This window comes from Callithrix jacchus, chromosome 4 (assembly GCF_049354715.1).
Source record: "Callithrix jacchus isolate 240 chromosome 4, calJac240_pri, whole genome shotgun sequence".
Taxonomy (NCBI): Eukaryota; Metazoa; Chordata; class Mammalia; order Primates; family Cebidae; genus Callithrix; species Callithrix jacchus.
In genome coordinates, this window is record NC_133505.1 from 30,929,731 (window position 1) to 30,944,113 (window position 14,383).

The 14,383-nt window shown below is 41.5% G+C and overlaps 1 long non-coding RNA gene across 2 annotated transcripts in view; it reads right to left on the reverse strand.

The window, feature by feature from the left end:
- LOC103792329 (uncharacterized) overlaps positions 1 to 14,383 on the reverse strand; it is a 50,609-nt gene that overhangs the window by 34,025 nt on the left and 2,201 nt on the right. For both annotated transcript variants that reach the window (XR_004741705.3, XR_619013.5), the window contains exons 2-3: positions 13,493 to 13,675; positions 11,793 to 12,159 (exon numbers count right to left, since the gene is read on the reverse strand). This is a non-coding gene — a long non-coding RNA (uncharacterized LOC103792329). The remainder of the gene's footprint in view (positions 1 to 11,792; positions 12,160 to 13,492; positions 13,676 to 14,383) is intronic.

Below are 14,383 nucleotides of genomic sequence, written 5' to 3' on the forward strand. Positions count from 1 at the left end.
AGTAGTTTTTGGGCTGAGGCGATGGGGTCTTCTAGGTATACGATCATGTCGTCTGCAAATAGAGACAATTTGGCTTCCACCTTTCCTATTTGAATGCCCTTTATTTCTTTTTCTTGCCTGATTGCTCTGGCTAGAACTTCCAGTACTATATTGAATAGGAATGGTGAAAGAGGGCATCCTTGTCTAGTGCCAGATTTCAAAGGAAATGCTTCCAGTTTTTGCCCATTCAGTATGATATTGGCTTTTGGTTTGTCATAAGTAGCTTTTATTACTTTGAGATACGTTCCATCGATACCGAGTTTATTGAGGGTTTTTAGCATAAAGGGCTGTTGAATTTTGTTGAATGCCTTCTCTGTGTCAATTGAGATAATCATGTGGTTTTTGTTTTCGGTTATGTTTATGTGGTGAATTACGTTTATAGACTTGCATATGTTGAACCAGCCTTGCATCCCCAGGATAAATCCTACTTGATCATGATGGATAAGTTTTTTGATTTGCTGTTGCAATCGGCTTGCCAGTATTTTATTGAAGATTTTTGCATCTGTGTTCATCATGGATATTGGCCTGAAGTTTTCTTTTCTTGCTGGTTCTCTGCCGGGTTTTGGTATCAGGATGATATTGGTCTCATAAAATGATTTGGGAAGGATTCCCTCTTTTTGGATTATTTGGAATAGTTTCAGAAGAAATGGTACAAGCTCCTCTTTGTATGTCTGGTAGAATTCGGCTGTGAACCCATCTGGACCTGGCTTTTTTTATGTGGTAGGCTCTTAATTGCTGCCTCGACTTCTGACCTTGTTATTGGTCTATTCATAGTTTCAGCTTCCTCCTGGTTTAGGCTTGGGAGGACACAGGAGTCCAGGAATGTATCCATTTCTTCCAGGTTTACTAGTTTATGTGCATAGAGTTGTTTGTAATATTCTCTGATGATGGTTTGAATTTCTGTGGAATCTGTGGTGATTTCCCCTTTATCATGTTTTATTGCACCTATTTGGTTGTTCTCTCTTTTCTTTTTAATCAATCTGGCTAGTGGTTTGTCTATTTTGTTGATCTTTTCAAAAATCCAGCTCTTGGATTTATTGATTTTCCTCACCTAGCAAGACAGGCCAACACTCAAATGCAGGAAATACAGAGAACACCACAAAGATATTCCACAAGAAGAGCAACCCCAAGGCCCATAATCATCAGATTCACCAGGGATGAAATAAAGGAGAAAATACTAAGGGCAGCCAGAGAGAAAGGTCGGGTCACCCAAAAAGGGAAGCCCATCAGACTCACAGAAGATCTCTCGGCAGAAACTCTACAAGCCAGAAGAGAGTGGGGGCCAATATTCAACATCCTTAAAGAAAAGAACTTTCAACCCAGAATTTCATATCCAGCCAAACTGAGCTTCATAACTGAAGGAAAAATAAAATCCTTTGCGAACAAGCAAGTACTCAGAGATTTTGTCACCACCAGTCCTGCTTTACAAGAGCTCCTGAAAGAGGCACTACACATAGAAAGGAACAACCAGTACCAGCCATTCCAAAATCACACTAAATGCTAAAGAGCATCAATATAATGAAGAATCTGCATCAACTAACAGGCAAAACAGCCAGCTAGCCTCAAAATGGCAGTATCAAATTCACACATAACAATATTAACCCTAAATGTAAATGGACTAAATGCACCAATTAAAAGACACAGACTGGTAAATTGGATAAAAAACCAAAACCCATCAGTGTGCTGTATCCAGGAAACCCATCTCACATGCAAGGATACACAAAGGCTCAAAATAAAGGGATGAAGGAAGATTTACCAAGCAAATGGAGAGCAAAAAAAAGCAGGCGTTGCAATTCTCATCTCTGATAAAATAGACTTTAAAGCAACAAAGATCAAAAGAGACAAAGAAGACCATTACATAATGGTAAAAGGATCAATACAACAAGAAGAGCTAACGATCCTAAACATATATGGACCCAATACAGGAGCACCCAGATACATAAGGCAAGTTCTTAATGACTTACAAAGAGACTTAGACTCCCACACAATAATAGTGGGAGACTTTAACACTCCACTGTCAATATTAGACAGATCAACCAGACAGAAAATCAACAAGGATATCCAGGGTTTGAACTCAGACCTGGAGCAAGCAAACCTGATAGAGATTTACAGAACGCTCCACCCCAAATCCACAGAATATACATTCTTCTCAGCACCACATCACACCTACTCTTAAATTGACCACATAATTGGAAGTAAAGCACTCCTCAGCAAATGCGAAACAACTGAATTCATAACAAACAGTCTCTCAGACCATAGTGCAATCAAGTTAGAACTCAGAATTCAGAAACCAACCCAGAACCGCACAGCTTCATGGAAACTGAACAACTGGCTCTTGAATGTTGATTGGATAAACAATGAAATGAAGACAGAAATAAAGAATTTCTTCGAAACCAATGAGAACAAAGACACAACATACCGGAATCTCTGTGACACATTTAAAGCAGTCTTTAGAGGAAAATAGATAGCAATAAGTGCCCATATGAGGAGAATGGAGAGATCCGAAATTGTCACCCTATCGTCAAAATTGAAAGAGCTAGAGGAGCAAGATAAAAAAAAATCAAAACCTAGCAGAAGACAAGAAATAACTAAGATCAGAGCAGAACTGAAGGAGATAGAGACACAAAAAACCATTCAAAAAATCAATATGTTTTTCTTAAACAACCAGATAGCTTTTCAGATGAAGTATCACTAAATGTAAAGCAATAACCCTATTGTTAATCCAAAACAAAATTACAATAAGAACATTACAGTGTCCAAATATTCTGGAAACAAGGAAAGTATCATGTATTTATTGTACTTTTTCTGACTAATGAGTGAACCTATTGCTTTAAGTTTACTTTACCTACCAAAGTGTCTAGAGTGAGGAAAATAGGACCAGTACATTATTTGAAAATGTTAACTAATAAACTCTTTGAAATAAGTTTATCCTGTTTCCAGACTTTTCAGACAGCTTGTATATTATTTTGGTGCAGATAGCATTTTGCATACTAATGAATTACATATGGGTTGCGAAACCACTGCCCAATATTAGCTAAAGATACGAATGTCCATATTGATCTACAGACAGGGTTGACTAGGGCCAGGGACAGAGCACAGACAATCTCTGAATGCTGAAGCTAAAAAATAAAACCTCAAACAAAATTAGGGACTGAACTCCCCTGGGGGGAACCTGGTTTTTGATACGTGGTTACTAATGTTCTGGGATGGCCAACAATATATGACTTACGTGTTGACGGTGAGCTCCAAGTCAATTACTTGTGTGTTTATTCCACTTGCAAGTTTACTGAATGCCTACCCTGGTCCAGGCACATGCCAAGCATCACGATCCCTGGGAAGCTGTGATCAAACACATCTCTTGATAAAATGTAGCCAAATTCTCAGCACGAATGCCCTTTCTCTGAGAACTTGAGAGAAGTGTGCAGAAGAGGGAGCTATTGACATGGCACACCCCCATAGAAGAGCACTAGTTTCTGGGGTCACCTTTTGGGGTACCCCCTGTTGTTCAACAGCCTGGGACCAGCCTTAGGAAGCAGACAGATAATGTCCTTTGATTGCTTCCATTCAAGAAGTGAGCCCCAAGCAGAGCTGGTACCCCTTCTCCTAAGTTGTAAACTCACGTTAGCATAAGCATCACCACATTACTCAGTAAATGTGCATTCAATTTCAATCCCTGATTGGGTATACACCACAGATACAGGGTATTTTATCTGGTTAGATTGTAAATGGCCAATACAACATGACAATTTAACTGCAGAATATCAGCTGATATTCATTTACCTACTAGGTAGATAACCATACTAGGTCACCCCAATCCAATTCATTTACCCAACCAGATCTCCCTCCATAACCAGATTCAACTGGACATTGAAATATAAGCACACACATCTCTGGAAATGTGCTCACTCAGGGTCACACCCCATTTCTCCTTCAGAATTTTCCAAAGAAGTATCCCAGTGTCTTTCCCTCCCTGAAGCCACCTCCACCCCAGACCTTCCATCAACATTCTCCCCACCAAGCCACCATATCAGTTTGTAAATACCAGAATTGAGATCTGAAAGAAATCCGTCTGGGCACTAAGCCTCCGAACCGTGAACTAGTTCAATGTAATGGAAAATGCCACCCACAGAATCATCCACATGAGTCCTGTGTCCTTCCCACTCAAAGCTTACCCTGAATATCACAGCCAGGTTAATTTCCCTAATCTGCTAGTTAGAATATAGGATTAGTCATGTTGACAATAGTCTGCGCTTCTACTCTATAAAGTGTCAAGGGACTCAGGTTCCTTCTGTATTGATTTTTCACTCTCCTCAAAGTGCTGCTTCATCCACAGCCCTCTGTACCATCTGCAGATCTGAGCCACCAGGAAGGAAGGGTAGGGACCTAGAGAGCCCATCCTATATTTTTAAGGGCAACGCATGGATGTGCTGGCATCATTTCTGTTTCTAGCCCCTTCTAGGGAACTTAGCCACATGGCCACACCTTGCTACAAGAAAGGCTGGGAATAAAGTCTGTGGTTTGTTCAGCCATGTGCCCGGCTGAAAATCCTATTTCTATGGGAGCTAAAAGAATGGATGCTGGTGGCTGGGCATGGTAGCTCACTCCTGTAATCCCAGGACTTTGGGAAGCTGAGGCAGGTGGATCGCTTGAGGTCAGGAGTTTGAGAACAGCCTGGCCATGATGGTGAAACACCATCTCTACTAAAAATACAACAATTAGCCGGGCATGCTGGCAGGCATTGTAATCTCAGCTACTCAGGAGGCTGAGGCAGGAGAATCGCTTAAACCTAGGAGGCAGAGGTTGCAGTGTGCCAAGCTTGTGCCACTCCACTCCAGCCTGGGCAACAGAGCAAGACTCTGTCTCAAAAAAAAAATATATATATATGTGTGTGTGTGTGTGTGTGTGTGTGTGTGTGTGTGTGTGTATTAAAAAGATCAAAAAGAAAAAAAAAAAAGAATGGATGCTAGGGAACAAGGGTGAGGCTCTGCCATACCAAAATACTTCATGTGTCTCTGGTCAAAATGTCACACTGAATATCTATGGTCCTGTCTGTGTAGCACATCACAGCCCAACATCCACTTGCACTGTAGCCATTCTGGAGCAGACAGTACTCGGTGATTCAGCTTTCATCACCAGCTTCCAAAACTATACACTCCACAACCTTGGCTCACGGTGCCTCTTCCCTTCTTACAGAGCCTGGGTCAGTGCCCCAACTCCTCCATAAATTTCTCCCTTCTTACTATATCCCATAATACTCTTCCTCCTCCGAACTCCTTTTGCCCTTTTGCCAGCCCAGTCTCCATCCACTCATTCATGATAGTGGATGCCATTAGGTGCTCACCCTTACACCCTCAGCCCTCAGCTTCTAGGACCTGCGAGGGCAACCACCTACAAGAACCTGCTGTGCTCCCTCTGAAGGCTTATCATGATCTGCACAGCAGAGGCCAGAAAAGCTGAGGAGTTAATGCTTCCAGGAGCAGCCCTCAGCCAGTGAAGCGGGAGAGAACAGGAAAATGACTAGCCCATCTCCCTCACCCTCAGGCAGACTAATACCAGCGTCTGTCCCGGTATCGCCAGTTGCCCAGAGTGGCAGATAGCCTCCTTCCTTTCCCTGTCTCACTTCTGTCACTCTCTTTCCTACCCATCCTTCCTGGATTTCTCCCATTCAACTAATAGTCCTCAAAGTCCTCATTGTCTCCTTCTTGGGTTCTCCAGAGAAACAAAACCCAGGTGGGGTACATGTAAGGAGATAATAAGAAATTGGCTCACACAATTGTAGAGGCCATGTCATCTACAAAGCTAGAGGCCCAGCAGAGCGAGTGGTGTGGGTCCAGTCTGAGTCCAAAGGCCTGAGAACCAGGAGAGCTTATGGCGTAAAAAGATGGCAGGAAGAGAACCATGCCCCAGCTCAACAATTCAGGCAGAGAAAACAAATCCCCTCTTCTCTGCCTTTTTGTTCTGTTCAGGGCCTCCTGAGATTGGATGGCACCCACCCACTTAAGGGAGGGCCATCTGTTTTATACAGTCTGCCAATTTAAATGCCCATCTCATTCAAAACACCCTCACAAAAGGACCCAAATAATGGTTAGCCAAATATCTGAACTAACCTGGTCCAGTCAAGATAACACAAAGTTAATAATCACAAAACCCAACTAAAACAATCATGCCTCATCTTCCCCGCCCTCCCTAGAGTTCTGGACACTGAAAATGCCCCCATCTCGTTGTGCCATATCCCCAGTGCCTGGCACACACACAATAGGTACTTAACAGATGTTGGAAGCTCATCAGAACTGACTATACTTGCATGTATATTTTCCCTCTCTGTTCTAACACCAGTGTTCTAATTTGTTAGTTCCACACCCAATCTGCTAAAGCAGGAGTGGCTGCTGCAAACTTTGTAGCCCATGGTCCAGGCAGGTACCATCCTTGTCATAACCACACAGTAATTAAACACAGAAGTATTCTTCCGGGTGCTTGACAAAGCATAAAGCTATTTGTTTCAGTTCATCACCATCACTTCATTAAGCAGCAGAAGAGTTAGGTTATATACTGAATCAATTTTGTACTAAGCTTTGTTTACTTTCTGGTAAATGAACATGCTAATTCATTGTCATAAAATTCATAGTTTACAGGAAAGTCCATTGTCCCCTATTCTACCAAATGTTAGCAATTCAAAATGTGCAGCAAATGGATCTCTTTAGAAAGCAATACGAGTGAGTATTTAGAACAGCCATGGAGGCCTGGACTATGCTGCTCTTCCTCATTTAACCCCTCCCTGCCTCATAGGCCCGTCTTTCATCCTCCATCCACAGAGAGAAGCTCGTAAAAGAGATGAATATTTCCATCAGGCACAGCAATGCAGAAGCTGCATACTGTTTGGATTTGCACAGTATCGTTTTTGTTATCTCCCATTGTTTATAAAATGTTTGCAGTTGTGTGTGGGCAGATAGGTAAAAATTTTTCAAGCATTTTGAATTCTATAAAATCCAGAAGAAACTTTGCCAAATTTATTCCCATCTTGCTTTTTAAACTCATATACATTTAAAGGGACATTCAATACTTCTGTTTTTGACTTAGTTACTCATGGGCCATTAAAGTGTTGTCTTTTAAAAGCTATTTGCTATTCAAGGAGCCTTGGGAGCCCATTTTACGAGCCTTTTTAAGTCCTTTTTCTCTGAACAGGAAGTTGCGTTTTGCCAAGAGTACATAGACCCAGCAGAGTGAGGTAGGGCTGAGTTCTGTGAATGCTGAGCGCTCCATCCCACCCCTCCCATGTGTGAATGAATCTCACAGGGTGAAAACTTGATCAAGACAGTAAGAGTGAGAAAGCAATATGACAAACATTAGGAGCTTAAATACCAGCCAAGAACTGGGCTTTTCTCTGGGTCTGAAACTAGAGATGACCAGAGAAGACAGGCCTTTCTCAAAATCTAGAGAACAGCCCTCTCCGGGGAGCGCCATCACACGTTTCTGAGCTCCTTACACTAGCTAAGGAACCCTACAGTGTGTGACCGACCACCACATGCCATCTTATTTTCTCACTCTTGTCATTTCAGTTTTCATTAGCACTGCAGTAACGACAGAAGGATCAGCTCTCCTTCTCCAGGTGAGAAGATACTCCATCCTGGCCAGAGAGAGAAAGGCGGGCTTTCCTTCTTTTCTTATCTCTTCCTGTCTAGTAGCCAAGATCTGCACTTCAGGAACATGCAAAAGCACACTGGGTTGGTTTCTTTGAGCTGCCGTAACACACTAGCACAGACCGGGTGACTTCATCCACAGACATATGCTCTCAGTTTCCAGAAGCTGGAAGTCTGAAGTCACAGTGGTAAAAGGGCTGTCTGCCCTCTGAGGTGCTAGGGAAGAATTCTCCTTGCCTGTTCTCATGGTGTTGCCAGCGTGACTTGATGCTTCCTGGTTTGCGGGTGCATCACTCCAATCTGCATCCAGTATCACAGGGCCCTCTTCTCCCTGTGTCGCTGTCTTCTTATAAGGACACCAGTCATACTGGATTTAAGGCCCACTATGCCAGAATGGCCACATTTTAACTAATTACCTCTGATAAAAAAAAAAGAAACAAACAAAAAACCTATTTTCTGTTTCCCAAATAAGGTCACATTATAAGATTCCAGAAAGACATAAATTTTGGGGCAAACACAACTCGAACCTGTAGATTCTCCCTCCTGGCCCCCAAAAGTGCACGTTTGTCCCATGTGCAAAATACATTTATACCATCCCAACCTCCCCAAAAGTCATAACCCATTCCAGCATCAATTCTCAGTCTGAAATATCATCTAAATACCATCAACTCAAAAAGTCCCTGATCTCATCATCTGAATAGGTATGGATGAAACTGTGTTTGAGCCACAATGGGGCAGAATCCCTTTCCATCTACACACCTGTGAAATCAGGAAACAAGTTATCTGATTCCAAAAGACAATGGTGGGTCAAATATAGGAAAAGCATTTCCATCCCCAAATGGATGAAAGAGAAGGAATAAAAGAGTCACTTGTCCCATGTGAGTTCAGAACTCAGCAGAGCAATTTCCACTAGGTCTAATTAATCCTCTGTGGTCCATGCTCTGTCCTCTGGACTGTGGATGCCTCAGCAGAGGTCCTGCCAGCACCACTGGACAGGCTCTTTCCTACATGTGGGACCTAGAAGGCTGACAGTCTTTCTTCATTGCTTCCAGTCTCCATTCCTGCCAGGCCAAGCTGGCAGAGTTTCCGCTGATACAACGTCGTCAAAAATCTCATTGGTCTTCTGAGCATTTCAGGGGTCCCTGACGGTAGACACGAGGGTTCCACACAGATCTTTTCTGAGCAGCCCCAGCCCTGTTCCTGGCATCTGCTGAGATGGCTAATCACGTGCCTAATCTCTTCCACAGAAGGCTGTCTGGCCACACCCTTGGCCCTTGGCATGTTTGGCAATATGGACAGGCTGAGAATTTTCCACAACATCAAATGCTGGTTCCTTATTGCTAACAGTTCCTTCCTCAGTGCATCTCTTTCCTCCTCCATTTTACTACAAGTCTCAAGAAAAAAGTCAGGCCACACTTTGCTTAGAAGTCTCCTCAGTTAAATATCCAAGTTCATCACTTCCAAGTTCTGCTTTCCATCCAACATGAAACACAATTTAGCCAAAATTTCTCTCATTTTTGAACAGGTGCACCTTTCCTGCAGCATCCAATAACTTGCTTCTAATTTTCTTCTAGGTTCTCTTCTAGGTACATGCTGCTTTAACACTCATGTTTCTAGCAGCATTCTGATAATCATGACGATATGTGTCCAAGGCAATGGAAATTTTCTCCACTATTCTCTTCCCCTCCTTCTGTGACCTCATCAAAATTGCCTGTATTTGCTTTTTAAATGGACTTAGGGGTACAAGGGCTCTTCTTTCTACATGGATGGATATATTACACAGTGGTAACGTCTGGGCTTTCAGTGTACCCATTACGCAAATAGTGCACATTGTACCGAACAGGTAATTTTTTTATCCCCAAAATTGCCTTTAATATCCATACTTCTTCCAAGTCTCTTTAGGCTTTTAAAAGTGTATACCTGAAATTTCTTCCAATTTCAAAGCCACTTCCACATTTTTAGAAATTTGCTACAGTAGAACCCAACTTCCCAGTACCAAAGTAAGTATCAGTCAGGGTTCTCAGAAAAACAGATTCAATCAGTAATATACATAGATATCTATGTACATGTATATAACATATGTAAAAATCTTACTAAATAGTTTATATGTTATATAATGTTATAAATGTTGTGTGTTTGGTATCATTTGGCTCTGTGTCCCCATTCAAATTTCATCTCAAAAGATAATCCTCACTTGCCAAGGGAGGGACCTGTAATCCCCACATGTGGAGGGAAAGAGGTGATTAGATCATGGGGCCGATTTTTGCCCTGCTGTTCTCGTGATAATAAGTGAGTTCTCATGAGCACTGATGATTCTATACATGTCTGACAGTTCCTCCTTCACATACTCTCTCTCCTGCTGCATTGTGAAGAAGGTGCCTGCCTTCCCTTCTGCCATGATTATAAGTGTCCTGAGGCCTCCCCAGCCATAGGGAACTATGAGTCAATTAAATCTCTTTTCTTTCTAAATTACCCAGTCTTGGGTATTTCTTTATAGCAGTGTGAAAATGGACTAATATGGTGTTGGATGTTATGTATTACTATACATACACCCACTCCCACAAAGAAAGAGGGAGAGGGAGATATTTATTTGACGGAATTGGCTCACATTGTTGTGGGTATTGACAAATATAAAATGTATAGAACCGGCTGGCAGGCTGGAAACTCAAGCAAGGAGTTGATGCTGCAGGCTTGATGCAGAAATTCTTCTCTGGGACACATCAGGTTTTGCTCTCAAAGCCTTCAACTGATTGGGTGAGGTTCACCCAAAACAGCCAGGGAAATCTTTAAAGTTAACCACATCTACAAAATACCTTCACAGTAATACCTAGATTTGCATCTAATTTAAATATGGGGTACTATCATCTCGTCAAGTTGACACATTAAACAAAGTCACATTTCCAATCTAATGAGATCTCCAAGAATTAAAATCATTTTTCCAGATTTTATTGATCATTATTTTACTTATTTTTAAGATTCAACTGGCCTAAAATGGAATTATTATGTGAACTTCAGGGCAGCAGAATTACTTTTCCTATCAAAGTTCAGAGATGCAGACAACGGAAATAACAGAACAGTACATGCGTAACCAGCTGACCTGTCCTGTTTTCTACAGCCTCAATAGGTAAGTGGATTGAAGAGGCGTAAGACAAAGGCCCTCCTGTCCAATACGCAATGATAGTTTGTTTGCTGTCAGTCAAAAAATCATGCACTATCGATATGGGAACATACCCTTGATTTTTTTAACTTGGGTTTTTAAACAAATCTTTATTTCCCCTGGTTTGAAAAACAATGTGTTCACTTTAGGTAATGTGAGAAAGGCAAGGAAGTAAAGAAGAGAAGAAATATGATTTATAATTCCACTTCAGACGTACCTCTTCCTAACACTTTAATATATTTTTCAAGTATGTTTTGCTGAATATGCCTACATATATTTACACGTATACATATATAATCCAGAAATATATGTGAGTATACACAGACATACACACACACATAATTCAAGACATCATGAAAACTTACATTTCTGGTTTAGTGATCTCTTTTTTCCACCAACAATTATCTTTACTTATTTGTAAATTTACTTATTTGTGGACAGATTAGAGCCTTCACAACATCCAATGTGTATCCAAACCCATATTCTAGAACAGTTGTCCAGAGACTATTAAAAAAATTCATTTTTTATTCAAAGTTGCAAAATTTAGTTAGATAAGCAGATTTAAACACAGAAACTTTGACCAGCTATGTAAGCTTAGTATGTTCATCTCCACAAGACTCTGGTCTCTCACTGTCGTTTGGGCACATTTCCCGCGATTCTGATATCCTGAGTTTGCTGGAAGGATTAGCATCTGTATAAGAAGGCATCTCAAACTCTAATTTCCACCACCGAGGTACCCTCCCTTTTTAGATAGCCCAGGTTCACATTCTAGGCATTACGTTCTAGAATAGCTATAATAGTGCTTAGCAACTAAATGCAGCAATAATGTGACTGACTACAAAAAGATCTGATAAGAAACCTAATCACTAATTAGTCAATACTAGTGATTATCCACTAATATGTGAAACAAGTTCATTCCTGTTAGATTTTAAAGAATCACAGCATTATGGGCCACGAACCTGTTTCGCAGAGCCTAGAAACTGAGGACACAGAACTCAAAGCCTCTCGCTCGTGTCACTGAGCTTCTTGGAGTCATAAACAGGTCTGAAAATGAGGCCTCCCAGCACCATGGGGAGTGCTTTTCTTCCTCAGCTCCTGTCCCAGATTGCATCTGGAGGAACACGTCTCAAAATACATTCTGAACAAAAGGGTTCCATTGTGAAGTAAGCCTAGAAGCTTCTTGGGTTGTTAGCATACTTGCCTGATAAGAGATCCCCAGTTAAATACCTTTCTTAACCAGCGTTTTCCAAACCTCACTTATCCTAGAACGTGGAGCCCCATGGCTTGAATATTTGGAGTAAGAACCTGGTTTTAGAATTTGCACATCTAGGAGGAGGAGGAGAGGGTAGAGATTTAGTTTCATCTTTCTTTTATATTTTGCTATTTTAATAGCCAATTCTTCCACAATCAATGTAGTCAATCATGCCGTCTATGCTTATTTACACTAATGACAGAAACTAGAGACAGAGGTAATTCTGTTGTTAAAATAAATAACCAAGAGCAGGTTGTTAAAATAAATAACCAAGAATTGGCTTTGGAGTGAGTTGTTGAGCTGATATGATGATGAAGTATGCCTGACTGGCCAGACAGCAACCCCAACACTCCAGCAAGCGCAAGCCTTATGAGCAAACACGGGAGACAGAGGGAGTCTACACCACATGGCTCCACGTGCAAATATGCATAGGTCCTTCATTCAGGGATTCAAACAGCATGTGAAAGCCTCCATGTGAAGACATCACTTAGGTAAAACAGAAGAGTCTGTCTCTCTTAATTACTCCCAAAAGTCTGCTCCAGACTTAATACCATTGTCTTTTTAAAAGACAAAACAAAGAATGTTGCGGCTGTGCTCAAAACTTCACTCACTCTTTTTCTGTTTTAAAAAGTAAAGGCTAAGCCCGGGTGTGGTTCTTAAGGCACTCTCAAATCTGACCCAGGCCCACATCTGGCTCTCAGTTGTTTTTCCACAGGGAAGCCTCTGTCACCCCCGCCTTTCCTTTCCCTAGTCTACTTGCCCGCAGGGACTTTTTCTCTCCTTCCCAGATAATGTGTATCGGTTTCAAATTGCTGCGTAACAAGTGTGATATGATGGCTTATGATCACACACGTGTGTCACCCTATGGTTCAGTAAGTGAGAAGCCTCACATGGTTCTCATGGGGCTAAAGCTGTCAGCAGGGCTGCTCCCTTTCTGGAGGATCTAGGGGAGACTTCATTTTCTTATCTTTTCCATGCTTTAGAGGCCATTAAATTCCTTAGGCCATGGCCCCTTCCTTCATCTTCAGATCTAGCAACGTTGCTTCTCTCTGATCATGCTTCCAGAGTCATCTCCCTCTGGCTCTTTTCTTATGCCTTCTTCAGTGTTAAAGAACCCCTGTGATTATATGAGGCCCACCCAGATAATTCAAGACCATCTCTCTTCCTTAAGGTCAGCTGATTGGCAACATTAATTCCTGCAACTTTGATTCCTTTTTGTCTTGTAAGGTAATGTATTCGCCAGTTCTTGGAGTTAGGATGTAGAAATCTTTGTCATTGGGAGGCATTATTTTGCTACTACATATGACAAGAGCACTTTACTTGGAAAGTTCTGTGCCCCCGTGGTGTTTGTTTATTGCTTCTATTATACTTCTCATCACAGACTTATTTGTATTATTATTTACTTACAAATGTATTCTTCACTTCTTTACAAGTTCCTTAAGAGTAGGGACCGCTCTTTAATGCCATTTGTGTCTCCTGAGACCAGGTCCACTCATTGACATGAAGAATTTTTTGATGACTGGCATTTTCCCTATTGCAAATACTGCCTTCTGAGTAATTTTCTTGCTCAACTTAGAATCAATTAGCAATCTGCGAACAAAGCAAATGCAGCTGATGTTCACAAAGACTTTACTAAGGATATGAAGTGGTAAACATCTTTAATTATCAACACAGATCAAAGAATAATCCCAGTGATCACTACAATTTTATGAGACCTGTTTATAAAATAAAGGCAGCAGCTTTCCAGGCCCACAATTTCAAACTGACTTTACCAAACCAGCTTAACTTCAGCAACAGATCCATGGGAGAAGAATATGTTCACACTTTTCCCACAAGTCTTTTTAAAAATTTGAAGAATGTGTTAAAATTCAGAAATAAGTGATAAGAATGTGTATCTGCAGACAAGACCCAGCAAGAAACAGCACACTGGCTGGGCAAAGGGAGCATAATGAAGGGGCCATTTCTAAATATGTGGGCAGAGTTTAGGAATGGCAGCAAGGGGTGATGCAAGATCTCAGGGCTAATGATGGTGGGGAGTTCTTACTACTCTTTGACCGGAAGGTAAAGCAGAAGGAGAAGTTACTGCAGCCCAGAGAAGGAAGCCCAATGGGAGCCATGGCCAGGTAGGGGGACTTCACTTTTCTCATTTTCTCCCATCTCCTGCTGTTTCCCAGTAGCTCCAAGTAGGCAGAGGGAAAAAAATAATAGACGAATCATAAGTCAACAAAATATAAGATGTGAAAGCAATAGAGAAAATCAGTGAAAACAAGAGCTGATTGATAGGCTCAACAAAATATA